Source organism: Columba livia, chromosome 7 (assembly GCF_036013475.1).
Source record: "Columba livia isolate bColLiv1 breed racing homer chromosome 7, bColLiv1.pat.W.v2, whole genome shotgun sequence".
Classification (NCBI taxonomy): Eukaryota; Metazoa; Chordata; class Aves; order Columbiformes; family Columbidae; genus Columba; species Columba livia.
This window is the reverse complement of record NC_088608.1, coordinates 26294765-26314714: the sequence shown is the minus strand read 5'-3', so window position 1 is coordinate 26314714 and position 19950 is coordinate 26294765. Positions and strand designations below refer to the sequence as shown.

At 35.8% G+C, this 19950-nt stretch overlaps 1 long non-coding RNA gene across 8 annotated transcripts in view; it reads right to left on the bottom strand.

Annotated features, from left to right (window-relative positions):
• The window catches only part of LOC110360016 (uncharacterized), a 128223-nt gene that overhangs the window by 73983 nt on the left and 34290 nt on the right, over nt 1-19950 (bottom strand). For 7 of the 8 annotated variants that reach the window (XR_010473702.1, XR_010473698.1, XR_010473701.1 and 4 more), the window contains 2 exons: nt 9058-9220; nt 5678-5757 (listed from right to left, as the gene is read on the bottom strand). This is a non-coding gene — a long non-coding RNA (uncharacterized LOC110360016). The remainder of the gene's footprint in view (nt 1-5677; nt 5758-9057; nt 9221-19950) is intronic. The other variant, XR_010473704.1, reaches the window with a different exon arrangement.

Here is a 19950-nt window from a genome sequence, read left to right as displayed (position 1 = left end):
TTTTATCACTGGGTGTGAACTGTAACTTCCAGGCGTGTGAAACTCAGAATTAGATGTGGTTTCTCAAACAATCATGGTAACAAAAATTCCTCGTATTTAAAAAGTAACTTATACATGGGGAATTATTGCCTTTTTTTTAAAAAAAAAAAAAAAAAAAAAAAGGAAAATGTAGTGCATAAAATCAACCATAATTGCAAGAGAATTACTTTGTTGCTTCCTTACTAAAACCAGAAATGTTTTATAATTGTCCTCCTTGTGTGTTCAGGGAAATTTTACATAATGAATTAACTTGGATTCTTCACCCTTGTAATTCTGAAGACAAGCTGCGGTCCAATGGGAAAATATTTCCAATTATGGATTTCTACAATTTTTCATAATTTTATTAGAAGTAATGTAAATTTAAGTTTGAACAACAGATCCATGTTTCAAGATTATTCTTATTTCAATTCTTACAAAATCAGTATCTAAGTGAGAAGATTTGTATTTTAAGATGCAATAGGCTCTGTAGCATGCACAGAGTATAACGAGCCTGTCCTTGGGCAACCTTAGCTATTCTCAAGGATTATTAATTACAAACTCCACATCAATGATTCCCAGATTTCTTTCCTCCTCACTCACTTCCCTTTTGTTCACACTTATAATTTAAACTGCTTCTACAGAATCTTCTCCAGATGTCCTCTTGCCAAATGAAAATCAGCATGTCAAAGGCAGCTCCTCCTCTCTCCTCCCAAATCCTCCCCTTCTGTTGTGCTGTGACTGTCAACAACCACCCTCCCTAACCCACAAGCCCTTGAGGACTGGTATTAATATCATTTTCAGCTCTTCTCCACTTGCAAAGGTTCCACACACTCAAGCACATACTTAATGTTAATCCTACGTCCTTCCATATAATCTCTCTGCCACGAAGTTTCAAAATACACATCGAAGTGCCACAGACTGGTTGAATGAAAGGATTTAGCAGCCACAGAAGACCTTGTTTAAATCTGGCAGAAAAGAAAATGGAAACTCTTACTCCTGCAAAACAAGATGTATTTGCTTGCTCATATCAACTATTAATCTTGCTTTTCTACATACAGGTATAGAAAAATGAGAATGATACAGAATGCAAAATAATCATTAGCAAGTAGACAATACTTCAGGCACTTACTAAGAAAGAAAACCCCCTCTCTATCAAGCAAGGCTGTCTACTGTGTAAGTCTTACACAATATCAGGTCCTGCTCCCATTCCACAGTTTGGGGACAGTTATGCCTTTGCTACTGAACATATAACTAAACCAGCCACCACTAATGAACTTATTTAGTCACTTATTCATCTTGCTTGTTTTTACTATCCACACAATTTTAATTCATCCATGGGCTCTTTGATTACTACCTTTAGATCTAACCCTTTAACATAATTAAAAAGAGTCCTTTCAGCTACGTTTTCAAGATTATTTCCACTTTAGTCCATCTTAATTCAACATAAATGTGTGAAAAATACTTCGCTCTGTTTAGATAACCAAAGTGATCCAGTATGTTCTTTAGGATTTCTTATATTCCCCAAATCAGTCAAGTGCAATGTATATTCTGCATTATCATGCTGAAAGATTAAATTTGAAAGAGAAACTTACCTATTCTAGTTTTCATAAATGTGTAACATTTTCAATTACAAGAGACAGTCTTGTTGTCTCAAGCATCTTAAGCAAGTTGCCTGAAATAGCCTAAATAGGATTTTCAGTTCATAAAATCAGAATTTGCTCTCATCTTGTAACCTGACTGCTGTATTTTTTCATGCAGCTGATCTGACAGACAGTTACAGTCTCTTTAGTTTCAGATAAAACCACCAAGTGTATGCTGTGTTTGCCAGAATTCTTAGTTATTTTTATGTAGAGCTAAATATTATTCACTGGCTGGCAAGAGGGTTCATGTATGTTATAGATATTTAACATTTATCTAGTTTAAATGGGCAAAATGTTACCTAATCTCAATATTTCTCAACTGCTGAGCGATATAATTCCCTCAGCACTGACTACAAAAAAATATATCCATAAAAAAAATTTTCAACTTACAGGATACGATCACTACTGACTGATCCATTTGACTTGTGAAATCTGATTAAGAAAATAGTTTCCAGAAGTACCCAGTTAACGTAAAGCCAAAATTCCATTACTGGGGGGGGGGAAGAGTCCCAAGAGATTAAGTGTTGTTTCCGTTGCTTTTGAACTTATCCTCTGCTAGTTAATGGATGTTTTCATTGTCTGCTGCTCGTATCTTTATAAGTACCATCTGAGTCTGTCATTTCACACGCTGTGACTCAAAGATTTCTGTCTATCAGTTTAGCTCATAAAAAGGGCAAAGCAAGCAAGCACAGAGCCATATGGGAATGTAAGTACAACTAATTACTGACTTGTTTTAGTTTCAGCCAAGCTTGGACTCTATCCTAGTACTTTCTTCACATAAGCCATTATGTCACATGCTAGGCAAAGTAAGAGATAAAGAAAATTCAGTCTAGGTTAAGAAGTCAATAAAATGTTTGTAGAAAATCTGTTTCCTAGAGCTCAGAAAAGCACCCTAGAGACTAGGCTGTCCAGCTCCCCAGACTGCACCGCTGGTTAGCACCCCCATTTCCTACCAAATAATCATTTGAATAAAGCTTGATTCTTTGAGATGTAGGGAGCTGATGGGAGAGCCAGTCCCAGCCCAAGCCCATACACAGACTCCATTTCTCTGGAAACAGGCAATGGTTTGGAGTACAACACACTCCATGTCAGCATTATCCTGGAACACTGGATAGAAACTGATCTTCCCTCAAGAGAGAGCAGTCTTCCAGAAGGCACAACTACACTGTCAGCAGATCCCACACAGATTTTGCAGCGGAGAAGATATATAACCAACCACGTATTAACCCATCCTACTGAGGTGTCACACTTTAAAACAATCGTAGTAGTACACCTGGAGGAAAACTCCAGAATTGCAGTTTTAAACAGCATTTGTATGCTGTTTTCTGGTGGTTCTCAAAGATGCAAAAGCTGGTTTTCTGTTTAGGGGGTTTGTGGGGGTTTTGTTTGTCAGTAGTGGTGGGGAGTTTCCTGTTGATTTTGGTTCTTTTTTAAAAACAGCTTTCTTCTGCTTTCCCTGCAGGAGATTAGTACAGAAAGCCTTTTAGAACCTTTGTGTATTTAAAGGATCATTTGAAGAAAGCATGAAAAAATTCAAAGACACATCTGTGAGGAATATGAAGGCAGTGTACAAAAAAAAATCCAAACACACACATGAACCCCCAAAAAATCCGCCAAACAAACACCTGAGACAGCATCAGATAAAGTAAGAAGAGGAAGAGTACTACAGAGAAAATATACAACTGGAAATTTTTATATTTAAGAAAAGACATGACAAGATGAAGAATCACATGGAGTAATTATTCTTTTATTGCTTTGTTCCACTAGGAAAAGAATTTTTGTTTTTAAGTGAACCTAACTTAGGCTTGGTTTGGGTTGCTGAATTTTGGTTGCTTCTGCAGGACATTCATATACTGACAAGTTTTTAGCACCTTACTTTAATTAATTCCTCCAACTTTAATAATGGTCCTGTCATTCAAATGCATTTTCATTTACCATATTTTTAGGCTTCATACCTTAACAACACTAGCACTCAGTGTTCAGAGGTCACATAACACTTCCATAAGCAATATTTCGGCACATAATTTCCGTAATACAAAGATTAATTAAGGCACAGAGCCTGTATATTGAAGAGTACAATAGCTAGAAAAACCAGGAAACAAGCGTTCTCCTAAATTTCAGGATTTCAGGTTTGTACTCTTTTATTCAATATCTCCTCAGTATTAGCACAAAGAAACAGTTCATCATTCTCAACATAGCTCATCTGGACAAGCTTATGATTTCACTCAGCACAATAGCATCAACGTTAATAAAAAAAAAAAAAAATCCCTTAAAACTAAATACATTACCAAATCAAATTAAGGAAGAGAATAGCATTTGTGTAGAAACAAACAACTGAACACAATACTTGGCTTTTATTCGCTTGCTAGATTTATTGAGAAGTTGGAAGCCAAAACTCTCTTCCTTTTTTGTTTTTGTTTTTAATTTAATGCCAATATCTAGAAAAAACATCTGGTTATTCTACACAATATGATAACTAAAATTGCCAGAGAACAGAACATCTTTCGCAAAGAGTACTGAACGTACCTCTCAACTTTCTCAGGTTTTATTTTCAAAATGATAAGGACTGTTTGTTGCTTTCTTTCATGTCTTTCCATAGAGAGGCAATTCTTTTAAAGGATTCACTCTTGGGTCTTACCACCTACTCAGTGATAAAGACATGGTTTTGTTTGAGGGATGCAATTACTGTTAATTATTTGGACCACAGAGAATCATTTCAATAAACAGTCTTTGAGAAACGTGGAGATCTGAAAGGTGGTTTTAAGTATGTTTTACTAGTAGATGATTTTAATGTACACATCACTGCATCAGGATGAATAAAAAAATGGAAAAAAACCCACAATTCTTCATCCCGGCTTTTCCTACAGGTTACGCTCATCACCAGGATCAGTACAGTTTTTTAAATGGCAATTAAAGTAATCTAGAACATCGTGCAAGATTTTTGTGTGTACATAAGTCAATTCTTACATTATTCTATTATAAATTGTGGCAAATAACTGACAACTTAATCTCAATTATACTGCACAGTAATGCTTAAAATTCCACATGAATTTAAAAAAATATCTTGCATAATCGTATTTTTCTTTTTGTGGTTTTGTCAACATAGATACAGGCTGCAGATGCTGTAACACAGAATTTGCAGCACAATTTTCAGAATTAGCATCAGAAAAAAAAAAAAAGGTGTGAATAGACCTAGATCATGTATATATTTTGGCCATTTCTTCTGAAACATTGTGGGTTTTATTTATTCTAAACAAATTTTTATAATATTATGTAAATCTTCCTGACTACTTGTTTTCATATATTTAACTTGCCTTCCTCAGAAGGAATTAAAAGAGAGAAAAAGGGAGGGGGGGGGAAAAAAAAAAAAAAAGAGAACATTGGCTTTAAGAGTTCTTTTGTAGGTTACTTTGAACATCTGAGTGCAAGTAGTTGAATTCATGACATGAGATCCATTCCCCAGCTGATATGCATCATTATACTACTACTGATTACACTGGAACTATGCCACTAATATCTAACAAGTCCTTGAACTAGGAAAATTCATAACAAGTGAGAAAGCTACCAGATCATCCAGCAGAGTACTTCAGTCAAATATTGAAAAAAATCTGTACAAATGGTCATGCTATATTTATTTGCCTTTTGGCAAAAAGTGTCCTGAGAACTTATAAATATCTGAAAATGAGATAGAGAATGAGAGCCAATTTGCCTTAATGAGTAAACCCACTATATTCTATAATAAGTTCTGCCCTATTACAAGTATAGCAAAAGCTTTCTGTCCTTGTAAGCTCTTGCTCCAATGTAGCATATACTGGAAACATGCGAATACTCAGAAAAAGATGAAACAACAGCAAGCCAGACAATTACAAAGTCAAAATAGCAGAGAAGAAAACTCAAGTAGCTGCTGTCTATAGGAACCTGTTTGGAAGTAAGCATCTGTTTACACACTATAATAACTTGGAATCCTTCTGAAGATTAACCCCTGTTGACAAAACTCACAAATAAAGTAATTCTGATACCTGTGTAGTTTGTGGCTGTGGCAAAGTACAAGTCCAATTTTCTTGCAACAATCCTTTCCTTTCTAAACAAGACTGCTTACCTGGAAATACAAAAGCAAGTATTTGAAGAGTTTAGGTCTTCTACCAGTAGAACCTATAGCTATTTTACAATAACAGAAGGGATTTAAAATTTGCTGAATATTATTTTGTCCTAATAGCTTCACATTTTTCAAATTTTCATTCTCAAGTGACAAGTTCATAAATTGGATAACTTTAAAGTCAAATAATAGATAATTCTGAGTGCTGCCTACATAGAAACACTAGCAAATAAGATGGAGCTGAAAATATATTCCCTAAGTAAACATGGGTATTTTCCTTGTCGGCTAGAATATTACTTCACCTAAACCAGCAATAGGACAAGCCAAAAGACATCACTGTCCTCAGAGCAATCTCTATGGCTTGGCTGCCATCCCTCAGCATCAGGGACAGTGTGATAGCATTCTCTGCAAACACTACAATGGAGGCAGTTGTTCCACTCAATGGCCAAACCTCTTTTAGCTTGAACAGGCTAACTTTTCATCTCTTTCCTTATGTGTACACTGTTCATATGACAGATGACACCCACATTATATACGACATATATTATAAACTACAGTTTACTGTGATTCAACTGAAGTGTCTAAATGAAAAAGTTATATAAAAGGAACTGTTCTCGGCCTTTATTAATTACTGTCTATCACCATAAAGCTTTTACTTGACTGAGGTATGCTCCACGTATGACAGGTAATTATATTCCACATACCATGCCATCAGTATTTCTGTTTAATTCTAATGGGAGGAAAAAAACCAAACCTCTAAAGATATCCTCTGACAGACATATTCCATTTTTGTCAGAAATACTTCTAGAAATGCATAAATTATGTACTTCAACTTCAAATATTATGTCTCCAGGGTTTTTGCTTCTTTAACCATGTCTATGTGCTGCCTCTTCTCATAAATATTAGAAACATTCTTAGCTGTATTGATTAAATAGTAAATGTGTAATACATTAAATTGTAGCTCTAGAAGTGGATACAATAATGTATCTTTAATTTGCCTTGATCTTGCTTCATGTGATTATGTTATTAAAGAAATCAAGCAGTCACAGGCCTGGAGTCCTCTTCTATGGTCTTCTTCAAAAACATCAAGCAAAGTATACAGACTAAAGGACAATTCTCGGGATGGAGAAGGGTCAGGAGCATGCATGAGTGAGAGGGCAGGAGAAGGCAGTTTTATTCATCTCGATCAATGACCTGGAGAAGTGAGAGAGCAATTCATCTAACAGTCTGTGAATGGTATTGTGCTCTTTCAGGTAATCAAATAACATGCCCTAGCAAGTAACTCAAGTCACCAAGGTCTGTAAGCAGGGAAGATCATGGCAGAACTTCCATGTAGATAAGGGTAAGAGAACACACTGCAAGGAGGGGAAGGTGGGGACAATCTAAACCATGCCAACATGACACTGAAACTAGGACTGGCAGTTAAAGCTTGAGAGAAGGATACTGGAATCATCAACTGGTTGTTCTCTGAAATCAGTGACTCAAACAGGCAGTGTCGGCCAAAAATGCCAACAGATCATCAGGCGTCATTCAGGAAGGGTATGAAAAACAAGACAAAGTGCTTCATTTTGTGACTGTGTAAAATCTTGCTCTATCCTCATCCTGAGTGCTGAATGGTCTGGTCACCTTGGAAAGGATGGATGCCTCTGAAAAGGACAGAATCAACTTAGAAAAGGCAACTGAAGGGCAACTGAAAATATCAAGTGGATGGAATGGCTGCCTTATAAGGACTCTTCAAGGGGAAAGGGGAAGGCTAAAAGGGGACAACATAACAAAGGTTCAGAGAAAGCTTCAACAAATTCATGATCTGAAACCCAAAAACAGAGACAGGTCAGAAGTGTAACCTCTAAGATGTCTGAAGCAACAGTTCTGGATGCTGAGGAAGAAAGAAGGGCATATTGCCATGGGCAACAAAACAGTTGGATAATTCCAATCAATTTAATTAACTGCCAATTAAAAATGGTTCCTTTTCTTCTGCTGCTCCTCAATTCTTACTCCACTGCTCTGGTGTGGGATCTTACTGTAGCCACTGTCACTTTGGGGGTCATACCTTCTCCTATGCCTTCTCCACAGTGCTATTACAGTGGTAATATTCCTTATTATCAAGTACTAAGTCTTGGACATCACAGTTACTGTGCTCCTAAAAGGAAATGTTAGTCCCCATCTTTGCAATAAGAGTTGAATTCCCACCAGGATGCAATCTCTATTTGTTCTCAAATTAAAGAAAGATAGATTTGTAAAATAATTTAGCTAAAAGCATCTTAGTTATTTGTTGTACCTTTTAACCAACAAATAATTTAACAGAGCAATTTGTTTCATTCTCTATTCTAAATATTTATCAAAGCATTTATGACAGAAGCTCTCCTAGCTATAAATGTCCTTAAAATATTATTTCAATAACTTTCTCATCTAAAAGAGAACTTGCAGCTGTTGTGTTTTGAAAAATTTTGGCAGGGATGTATTTTTATGTTGTGGATGATGTCACCATCTTGTGACAAACTACAGAATGCTTTTGGCTGGGTCAGCTTTTGTCTAGGCCACAGCTATCTACATTTATTTTAAATCTTTGGTTAAAATATATATTTAAAATGCACAAGCATGCAGACATACAGCAGATAAAAGTAATTTCTTTTGTTTGTTTCATTTGACTACTTCTCAATAGTAATATTTAATTAACAAGTGGTATCAAGCAGATTTACATGAAAGTTGGGTATTCAGCTTCACCTTTTGACAAATATTCTCCCAGCACACATTGTATCTCAAATAATTCTTTTCTAGCAGGAGAATTTTTTTCCAAACAGGGCTGACCCCATGCATCAGTTTTAACAGTTGGCAAAGAAGGCAGTTTCCTAAGGCCTCAAATGGGACAGCAAAAATCACCATAAAAGCAGAGGCCGTGTGAGAAGCTGGAGGTGAAAGACCATGCGGCTGTCAGGTTGCCCTCCAAAAGGGCTGGGCATGAAGAAGGGAAGAAGTGGAAGCACACAGAAGGGAAGGCTGAAGATTGACCAGGCTGCCACCTCCACAGAATCGAATTTTGCCATCCCCAGGCCTGAGGACTAAATGAGTTAATTCAATTTGTTCAATGAGCTGGAAAGCTTCTAACAAGCCCTGTTTTTAAATGTCTGGTCAGGAATACAGAAACCTTTCCAAAGCATTACATTTACTTCTTCCAGATAAATGTTCCCTTGGGGTAATGAATAAGGGTGGCGGGGACAGAAAAGGATACAGCCCTGTCAGGAACCTCAGCAAAGCAAAGCGTTTTTCATTGGAGCATACAGTCTTCTCAAAAATGTTAATTACCTTTCCTGTCTCCAAGACACTCTGCCCTATTTGGGAGCAATCCAGGTAGGAGGTCAGAAATTGAGTTTCCATGTACAAGGGCGTTTATGAATTTTTTTCACAAAGTTTTGATTTATTTTCTTGGAGAAGTAGAGGAGGATCCTGTCTTCAGACTATTTTCTCCCTGAAAAATAACCATGAAGGAAAAAAATAAAATTATCTGATGTTATTATTACGTACAAAATATCCAAGAGAATTTTTTCTGATGCTACGCTTGCTTCCTATATCAAAAATTCACATATTTTCTACTTAGAAAGACATTTATGGTGGCTTTAACACTCACTGAGAACACTGAGGGTATATGCCAATCACAGACAACTAACAGAAGCCTGGCTTCAACTATATTCCAACGATTCTACAAGCCTTGACAAACATAATTTTTGAAAGCACACAGAATCGTAATAACATATTCTCAAATACATTTCCCTTTTTTTTTTTTCAGTATTGAGTGACATTTACATATTGTGTTTGACTCTCATGAACTTCAGCAAATTACAGTTCCCCAAAGAGAATATTACATTTCTGTCTAAGAGATTACATTCCTCTCTGTGCATTATTTGTCATCTTCTAAAACAAGAAATATTCTTGAAGAACACATTTTAAAATATATTTGACCTTCAAAGTTCCAGTTTTATTTGCACTGTGGAGTCTATCAACTTGGCACAATAATAGGGAAAAAGCAGACTCCACGATGTCATTCAAAATGAATTATCCATACAAAAGGAAAGCAATAATACCGAACATATTTAGTATTCCAACAAATACTGAATATCTCTGAAATTCTTCTCAAAGATAGTTAAAGCTACTGATATGGGTTCTCTATACTAAAATAAAGCTGAGATACAACTCCCCCTGAAAGAAACCATTTCAAAAAGAACATCCTGTGCTGTAAACCAGCAGGTGCATTTCTTGCATCCATATTCCATATTCCCCAATGCTTTGGGTTTTTCCAATGAAGAAATCTTCCAAATAAATCATCATAATAATTTAAAAATCAGCTTTCTCCTTCTGCTTACTTTTTTAAAAAACATATGTTGTTTCTGGTCTTCATGCACTTGACGAGAAGCAGGAAAAAATTCAAAACCAAGTCAGGTGGTTCTTAAGAAAGAATTCCAAATGCTCTGTTTCCAGGATATCAGGATTATGCAAAATCAAGCTTCACTGCAAGTTTTACAGTCGATTGGTAAGACAGAACACCAGTTCTGTACCTCAATTCTTTATACATGTTGAGTCTGTAGTTTTATCACTAACCCTGATCTCAGAGTTGAAATTCCCCCTTTTGCAAATGTACAAACCACATTCAAAGCTGTCTATTCTTCCTTTTCAACATTACTCAGCCTTCTCTCCTACAACATTTGAAATTCTATAATGGATAACAGAGTTGCTCTTAAGTCTTGTAAACAGCATATATGATCTTTTTTAAAAACCAATTTTCACTTTCCTTGACATAATTTCTTGGGGTAACATACTACAACCAGGAACTGGAGCACAGCAGGAGTTATAGCAGGACACTACCCGGAATTTGTCAGCTAATAGAAACTGGGCGATTTGATTTTGCATAATCCTGATATCCAAAATGCTCTCCTGGTTGCTGATACAGAGTCTAAGAGGAATGACAATAGGGAATTAAGAATACTGCATGGATATACCTTCTATTAGATATCAGCTGTAAAGACAAGTAGCTGACCCTCTCTGCTGAAAGGACAAGGAAAAAATGCTCTACCCTTTTATTAAATATTTACTGGTATGATAACAGCCCTGATACAACCCACTGAAACAATAACAGCCATTTTTTCCTTGCCCAACACAAGATGAACCATTCCGGTTGCAGACACAGAATAAAGCTAAGTACTCATCGTTGGTGGTCTAATACACCTGAATTACAATAGCAATATTAGATACAGTGGTAAAAGAAACAGGGAAGAAACAATTGAATTAGGATTCTATAGTAAGACATTTTAGCTGAGAAAGCTATTACCATTAAACTTTTGCACAGAGAAACAGATTTGTTTATTAATTAGAGAAACAATTGCAATTGATGTTGGTCCTGTTAATGCAATTCCACACTCAGATTTCAGCTACAGAGGTTTCACAAAGAAAACAGAAAATACTGTCAGACCCACTAACTTGATTTGCTACAGTTATTTTTTCAAGTTTGACTCCACCCTCTATTTGCCTGTAACCTACAGACTGAAACCACTCCCCAGTCATTTCCAGCTTTTGTCTCATTAAGCTTTCATCAGCCAGTATAAAAAAATAAAATGTTATGTTGGTCTATAAGCACCAGCAAGTCTTCGAAGGAAAGGAAAAGTATATTACACGAAGAAAAAAAGTTTCTTTATGACACATTTCAGAAACTTTTACCGCTTTCCATACCAGAAGCAAGGCCTATAATGAAAGACTAGATTTACTAATATTGCTAATATAGCCTATACTAGTACCAAACCACAGTGCTATTGTAGAAAAACTGGCATAAGAGCACTGTTATGAACTGTATCAGATTTGAAAACAGTGTTGCATTTGAAAGACAGGGAAGATCTGCTGTCAGCCACACTAACAAACACAGAATTTTCATCTGTCTGCTTCCCAGCACACACTGCTGTGGCTTTCTTTGAAAACAGAGAATAAAAAATGAAAACAAAAAGGCATGTTATTTTGAGGGAAGATGTTTGAAAATGGTGACTTTAGGTAGATTAAAGATAAGAACTGAAATCTCAGTGACTCTAATCACCACATCTACTACCATCTCTCATGAAATTAAAAAATAACAAGGAAAATTCCCAAACAACCTAAACAAAGAGACAAAATATCCATCAAAGCATAAATTCTGCTATGTCCCTCTTGCACCAGCCCCACAAATTCTTCTGTGAGTGTGACAGCTCCTATCTTGACAGAAGCAGAATACGAATCTGTATTTTACAATATGTGTAGAAGCATAGACCATTCTTGTTTTAAATGAAAGGACTAGTTAGCAAGACAAGACCTACACCATCCCAGCAAAGAAATGGAGGAAATGACGCTACACAGAAATTGTAGTTTGACTGATTTCAATGGAGCTTTCCTGTGAATAAAGCCAGACAGATCCGTCTTGTAGAGTGGCAGCTAAGATGTGACAGGTAAGTCATTATTCATTGGTACAGACATAGCTACTGTACGCCAGAGATTCGAGAGCTGGACCCTCTGTTGGTATATTTACAATTCCCTTCTTTCCATGTATTGACTATATTAGAAGCCTAGACAGATTAGCTGCTTGATTTACACACTTAGATTATATGCCTGTAAGTGGTGTGAATATTTCCATCTGTGCCTTGTTACTTACACGAAGTAACATTATTTACCACAGAGTGCTTTACAAAATACATTGACTGTGCTTCAAATCCACTCTAACAACAATAATTACTTACTATGGAGAAATGAAAACTCAGTTCTCTCTTTCATATCAAAGTTGTCCAAACTTAGAAAGCTCATGTATGAATCCAATCTGGTTTTCTGACTCTGTCCCTTGTTGTACAGGTATCTGGATAGTTTGGTTTGCCAGTTTTAACTGAAGACAGAGAGAACTGATGATCTGCTAATTACCATAGTAATTAATCAGTGTTTAACAACTGCAACACTGAGTTCAATAAGTTCTCTCAGTTCAATATATTGCAACATTAGTTTTACCACAAGATGAATTTTCAAGGATTTCAACCTACTTCACAAAGTTCAATAAAGTTACAATCATACTAGCTTTTGTTAACGTCTGCCTAACTCACTGCAGAAGAACAAGATGTTGTACATAATAAGCTTCAGTATACCTCTGGCATTACTGCTTTAAATTCAAGAGAACAGGCAATAAAACAGAGATCTGAACTGCTTTCCTGTCATTCAAAAACCTAAGCTAATACAGAAAAAGCTAAACAGAGAATATTAAAGTTTTCTACCCACAGTGATTGCCTGTGTATGTTAGGCTTTTATCATAGCACATGAGAAATAAGAGCACTTTCCAAATTAAATTATTTACTACTGTACATTCTCTTAAAAGTGTTATGTATTAATATTTTATCCCAGAAACATGACCTCTGGAGGGTCAAAGCTACTGCAAGTATCACACACACAAATCTAACTCACTATTTCGTAAATTGCAAGTGTCCTGTGTATTTATTTTCCTTCCATTTGTTTGTATCTGTTTCCATCTCAGACAGAAGTCTGTATTTTTATCATACCATGATAACTGTGGCTTAATTGTAGGCATTTTATCTTTCCCAGTAGATGCCATAATCCAGGCAAAACAGTGGTGAAACTGTATTTGTAGGAGTATCAAATTGAAAAAATAAGATATTCAGGCATCTCTGTAGCCCTCAAAATGTAGGAAGCAAAACAGACTTTTCTTTAAAAGAATAATTTTGGCTTTGTCTAACAAACAATTTAAAACTTCAGGGTAGAACCACCAGAATGCAGTTGATGGAACTGCTTTTTCAAAGGTGAGCAAAGGGACAATGAAGGTCTTCCAAGAAAAACAAACCAATCAATATAAAAACAAATTCCCCACACATTTCACCTTTGTTTTCCTTTGATCTTTAATTGATTTCTAAATATTTCTAAATAAAAATATGTAATTATCACACAACTGTTGTAGATCAGAACATTTAATAGCACATCTGTTAACATTTTTTTTCCCCAACTTTTCATCCTACCCATCTAGGTTATGTTTTCTATGAGATGAGAGCTAGTTTGTTATGATGGGTTTTCTTTTTGCAGGTGTTTCTACAATGCTCAGCACCTCGTTCCAATTTTCTTATAGCAGGCAGACTTTTCGTCACGAGGAAAATTCTGTTCACGATGGTTACATGTCTAAAACGCCCTAGCTTGCTACAGACAGCTTATCTTTCAGACCTATGGAAAACCAGGTCATACATGGGAGCAATGCCAAGAAAAGCAATCTCAGCTTTGGACTAAAGTAACAAACATCTAACCCACAATCAATGATCATCTTAAAATACTGAAAAAACTGATCACTTAATGTCTCCATGCAGGTTCTTCGCTCTATGTTACCAAGATTTCTAAACACATACTAGACTTGCCTTGTGTTTTGTTTTGACTGATTTTCTGTTTGTTTTGTGTTTTGGTTGGTTGGTTGTTTAAAAAAAAAAAATAAAAGAAACCACATGCAAACAAAAAACCCCCAAACCAACCAACAAAAAAACCAAAACCAACTGGGAGACCAGTAAGAATTCAGTGTTTGCCCCTAGTATTTCAGTCCCGATACACAATGATCCAGGTAAGCATTATGGAATCATTACCTATTTGAATATGCTTAATATATTGACACATAGGTGGAAATTTTGTTGGGTTTTGTCACTGACTTCAGTGAGGGCAAAATATCCTGAAGTAGACATTATGATTGATAAGTAATTTCATGGAGGGAAGAAGTTATTCCATTCTCACAAGACCAACAAAAACAATTAATAGCCAACTCTAAACTGTACATGCATAAGGGAAGTCCAAATATCAACTAATAATAATAATAATTAGATTACACTAAACATGAATTATTGCAAAACAATTCCATTCATGTCAGACAGTTATGAAGCAGATGAACCAGATGGTCAATGATAAAGCATAAATAAAGTAACAATTTGATAATTTTGAACCTACAATTTTTCTTTTCTTTTTTTTTTTTTTAAAAAAAAAACAACAGCAGCAAAGTGCAAGAGTAGACATTATCTATAGATGCTAAATAAGTCAAGACACACTCTTGACATATAAAAAAGGTAGTTATACTCAAGATCTGACTAGGTACAAATACATCATTTTAATTATTGCATGGACCTTCTGCCATCAGGAGTAAGCAATCTCATATATTTTCCTCTGAATTCTGCTAATGTCTATTCCTTGTGGCACTGAGTCCCTTTTTTGAGTCCAAGACAAGATCCCACTGATATTTGTAGAGATCAACCCAATATGTCTGCTGCTCAACAATTAGTCTAGTTTCTTAAGATTACTCCAAATAAGGCACTCTTTCTTTTCTACTTCCCTCAAGAAAAGCAATAAGTGAAAAATACTTCTATATTCAGGCCCAAGATGAAAAACTAAGCAGTCCTCACTCATCCATGTTTAGGCACAGGGGGATAAAAAGGGAAAATCCTTCAAAGAGAAAGATCTGTGTAAAACAGGTGAGAATTAAGATGTAACACTCAGAGACTATCTCCAAGAGGACTGCAGTTATGCTAATAAAAGTGTAATATAGCTAGTTTTATGTTTTCTTTGAATTAATCATTTCTAGTGGATAAACTTCTGTATAAACCAGCAAGAAGTCTGGATGTGACCTCCTGCCACTTTCACCTAGATCTCCTTGCATAGAGGATAAGGAAGGTGATGGACCAGAAACTGTAAAGGCATTATGATTTTTTTTTTTTAAGGCAGATTTCGCTTTTTTTACAATGTAAAAAACAAACAAACAAAAAACATAACTTGGGGGAAAACAAACAAACAAACACATTTTTCTCTGAGAGTGATCATAGTTTTTCCACTGTCTTTGATAGAAATCAGATTTATCTGTAGATGAAAGACATGTTAATACAAAAGGTGCAACCTTATACTGAAATGCTTAACATTCTACTTAAAACTCTGGAAAATTTTGTGTTTCCATAGAAGGTATTGGCCTAAACAATTATTCAGAAGTCATCCAAGTGACAACCAAGCAGACAAGCAGGGTCCAAGCAGTGAGACAAGATCTCAGAGCCTCAAAAAAATGAAGCTAACAGGATGATACATCAACCTTTCTTTAGAGCAAAAGGCAAAGCTTAGAGCTGGCTCAAATCACTAAATTGTCATAGTTGGCAGGGGCAGGAAGGGGTTTTACTTTTTATTAGGCAATGGTTTATGTTACAGAGGTTTTACTGACTACTATCTATAGGAAGCTACTGCAGATTCCATCAGCTGAAGCTGACACAGAGCCAGCCTCCAGTATTACACTGTTTGCCAGAAGTCAAGAGACACTCACTGACAAAGAGCAATTTGCTCATTGGAAGCTATGAAACATTTAAACTTGAGCATGTGTTTGAGATGGTTTATCTATTTTGGAAGTATAAAAGACATTTATGGCCATTCAAAACAGTATTTTAAAAAATTCTAGCAGTACTATTTGCATTTCAGTCTAGATTGCTATATTTGTGTTAAGAATACAGGCTGGTGATCAACAATATTTCCTGTATGTATTTATTTCATTCAAATTCACAGAGATCCTTTGTTTGTACATTATTGAGAAAGCACTAAGTATCGGACCTCATAATAGCAGCAGAAAGAATGGGATTCTTTCCTCACAGAGGACTTCCCGTCACCAGGAAATTAAATGTTTCTTCTGGCGGACAGCAAAGTACACACAGAAATAAAAATTAATCTGTAGGCTTATACTTACATGCTTTCCCAAAGTTAATTAAGAGGGAAGGTTACCCAAGGTCCAATGAATGAGGCAATACCTACTCAGGAAATTATCTCAACTTACAAGATACAAAAATATGAAATTGTATTTGTTGAGCATATTAATATATACAATAGATTCTTGTACTATTTTTTGCTAAGTTCTCTGATTTTTTGGAAGTGTGACTCTTGGAAGTCCTATACGAATACAGGCAGGGTTTACACTAGAGGAACACATTCTCAAAAATGGAAATAAAAATTACAGCAGATTGGATAATTAACACAGAACCAGGCTAAGCTATGTCTGCTTAACAGCTGGACTTGCCCAGATATCAAGAACACACAGGGGGAAAACATGACTCTAGTTCATGTAATGGCAACTCAAAAACTGAACTACATACATGCAAAAATTTCCCAAGCCTTCATGCAAGTGAAGACAAGAAATTAGATTCATTTGTTAGGACTATCAGTGATGGCAATAAAAAAGGTTCTAATATAATTTCTGGGGTGACAGAAGTTTCTTCACCATCCCATAATTACTGACTTTGTCAAAGATTCATTTTTGGATGTGTTTTACCTTTTTCCTTGTCATTTTAGCCCCAAGATGAAACATAAAAGGACTGACAGCAAAAACTGAATAGCAGATGCTACTTAATTTAAAGGAGTGGTAAGGAGGGCAAAGACTTCTGAATTTTTTTTCTAACAGTCATTCTAACTGTCTGCACTATTATGCTTTGACCTTCAAATTACATCCAAAACAACATGTTTATCATCTCTGTGCAAACCCATCTTTGCTGAAACTACATTCACACTTGGAGATGTGAAGAACTAGCTTCTCAATGATAGCTTGACTATGCATTTTATAAATTGGTTTTACACAAAGAATTTACATTCTGGTAATAAATCTAATTAGGATATCAGGACTAATTAAACCATAGAGACTCAAAATACCTGGGATGTAGCACTTAGCTCTTCTGAGAACAGTGTGACAAAAGGCCATTGGGCACTTTGTTGGACTCTGTAATACAAATGTAGCTAGAATAAAGATTCTTCAGTGTAACATATTCAGCCCTGTTTCAGCTAAGGTATTTTCCAGATGACAAGAATCACACAAATATTCATTTTCAAAGATGCCTGTCACTATTCAAAACATTGGTTTAAGAAAAGCATTTTAAATACATATATTAATTCCACTTAATTCCAATAGCTAATGACTAGAAAAGAGGAGCATACACATTCTGCGAGATCTGCAGTGAAATTACCTTTGAATATCATATATTCTCAAAAATCTAGAACAAAATAATCTAATAGATCGCCAGTGATATTTTAGCGTATTTTTAATGATGTTCACATACTTTGGATACTCTATAATAAGTACCATCCATGTACAGAGACAAAGAGTTCATCACTTTCAAATCTATAGTTAGGGCCCCAGGTAGGCAAGGAAACCTTTACAAGCCTTTTTAAAGATGACAGTCCTGGGATCAGGGCTGAAATATTAAGCAAATATTCTAACTTTACTGGCATCGACTCATGGCAGAGTTGCACAGCTCATTCTTCGATTCATTTTCTCCTAAGTTTTTGTGGAATGCTTAGGCTCTAAAAATACCACACAAAAGCTGAAAAGCATAAAGCTAGCTAGTCTTTTTGGCAGGACAAATAATATTTGTGCTACACTAATAAAAAGGTTTATGCACGAGGTAGCAACGTGCCATAGATTTGATCTACTGTAATAGACTTAGTTGTTTTATTTTGACCTTTTAAAATGTTTAGATAAGGTCAAAGTAAAATTAACAGGCAGTAATGACCCTCTCCAACACAGTAAATCTAAGTAAACCTGTACTGCTGCTCTATTCAGAATGGCATAGGTTACTGCGTACAAGCTTAGGAATTCCAGTGGGTCATCGAATTGCTTGCTAGCTGCAAAAATCAGTACAGAGCCACTACTATCAAACACCAGGGATAAGGAGAGAAATCCTTCCTGTTTGCTCCATGCTGCTCTGGCTGGAAGCGAAAAATAGCAAAGGAACTTGTAACTGCAGGACTAAATCCCTATTCATCTCACACTTATAGACATAAAACTCTTTATGCAGATAAAAGGACTGACAGATTTGTATCAAGTGCTATACACTCAACTACTAAAAGCTTACAAACACCTTTTTAAAGAACCTTAAATGACTGATAAATCCATTTCTAAACATACGGCATGGAAATTTATGCCACTAGTAAAACATGGTGCGTTTGTTGTCATTCTGTAGCAGAGTATGCTTCTGTCATATTTTGCACAAGAAATGCAATCTCAGGGAGTTACCAGCCTTATTTTACACAAGAAGAAATATAATCTGGAAGATTTACAGCATCTGTATGAAGAAAAAAAGAAATTATGTATGCAATGTGGGGAAAAAAAAAAAAAAAAAAGAAAAAGAATGACAGGTGGTAGATTTAAAACTGTTTTAACTCCTCAGTTCTATAGTTAAAGTAAATACCAATCATTGCGGGAAAGACTAATAGAGGCAGGGAGGAGAAATGTAAGTTTTTAACTATTACACTGTTTACTTCTGTAAGCAATGCAACACCACTCGTGCACTCACATACACTAATACCATCACAGCCATCTATGATTCTAGAATCTTGACACATATTTTGAAATTTTCTTCTAAACTGACAACGCTTCTTTCCAGAAAAGCTTTACATTTCCACTAAATATTTATTTTGTATTTCTCTCTAACAAAATATTAGCTACATTTTAAATTGACCACCAAAGAAGACCTACTAGAGCAAACCCACAAAGCTTTGATTGGTTCTTCATATTTCTTCTAAACAGAGGTTTTTTTCACATCAGAAATATTAGTAAGAATCTATAAATGATATTTAGTATGGTCTTCCCACCTACAGCATACAGCAAGTGCTTCTGTGGTTAATTTGGTGCATTCCAGATACATTGTTTCACAAGAGGAAACAGTTGGAAAATCATCACAAGGCATTCCTGCTGGGCTCCACGCTCCCTTTAAGCCAGCTCACTTTAGAAGTGTTGGCACATCACACAACAGAGGAAGCAGCAAGGGCAGAGCTGGAAGATGGAGAGAATACCCTAAATTGGTACTAGCACTAAATGCTTTAAAATTAAAGACTGATGGTTGAAATGTTGGCTTCAGTAGCCTTCCCCTATGCTCACAGCCTTCTGACATTCACCCCATTATCTTTCTCCCCATTTATGCAGTACAACTAGTATAATTAAAAGCCTAAACCAGTAACATGGTTAAAAAAATAAAGTCCTCTTTCTTGATGTGTTGCTTTCACCCTGAATTAATTCAGACATTCAGTTTGCAAAGTTCAACAACAACAGCAGCCCTGGCAGACCAGAAGTAATGGGAACTGCGATCACAAAACTTTAAAGACAGCCTTGCTATGAGAAAGGCATCTCATGGAACTAAACAGAACACGTGAGAGAAA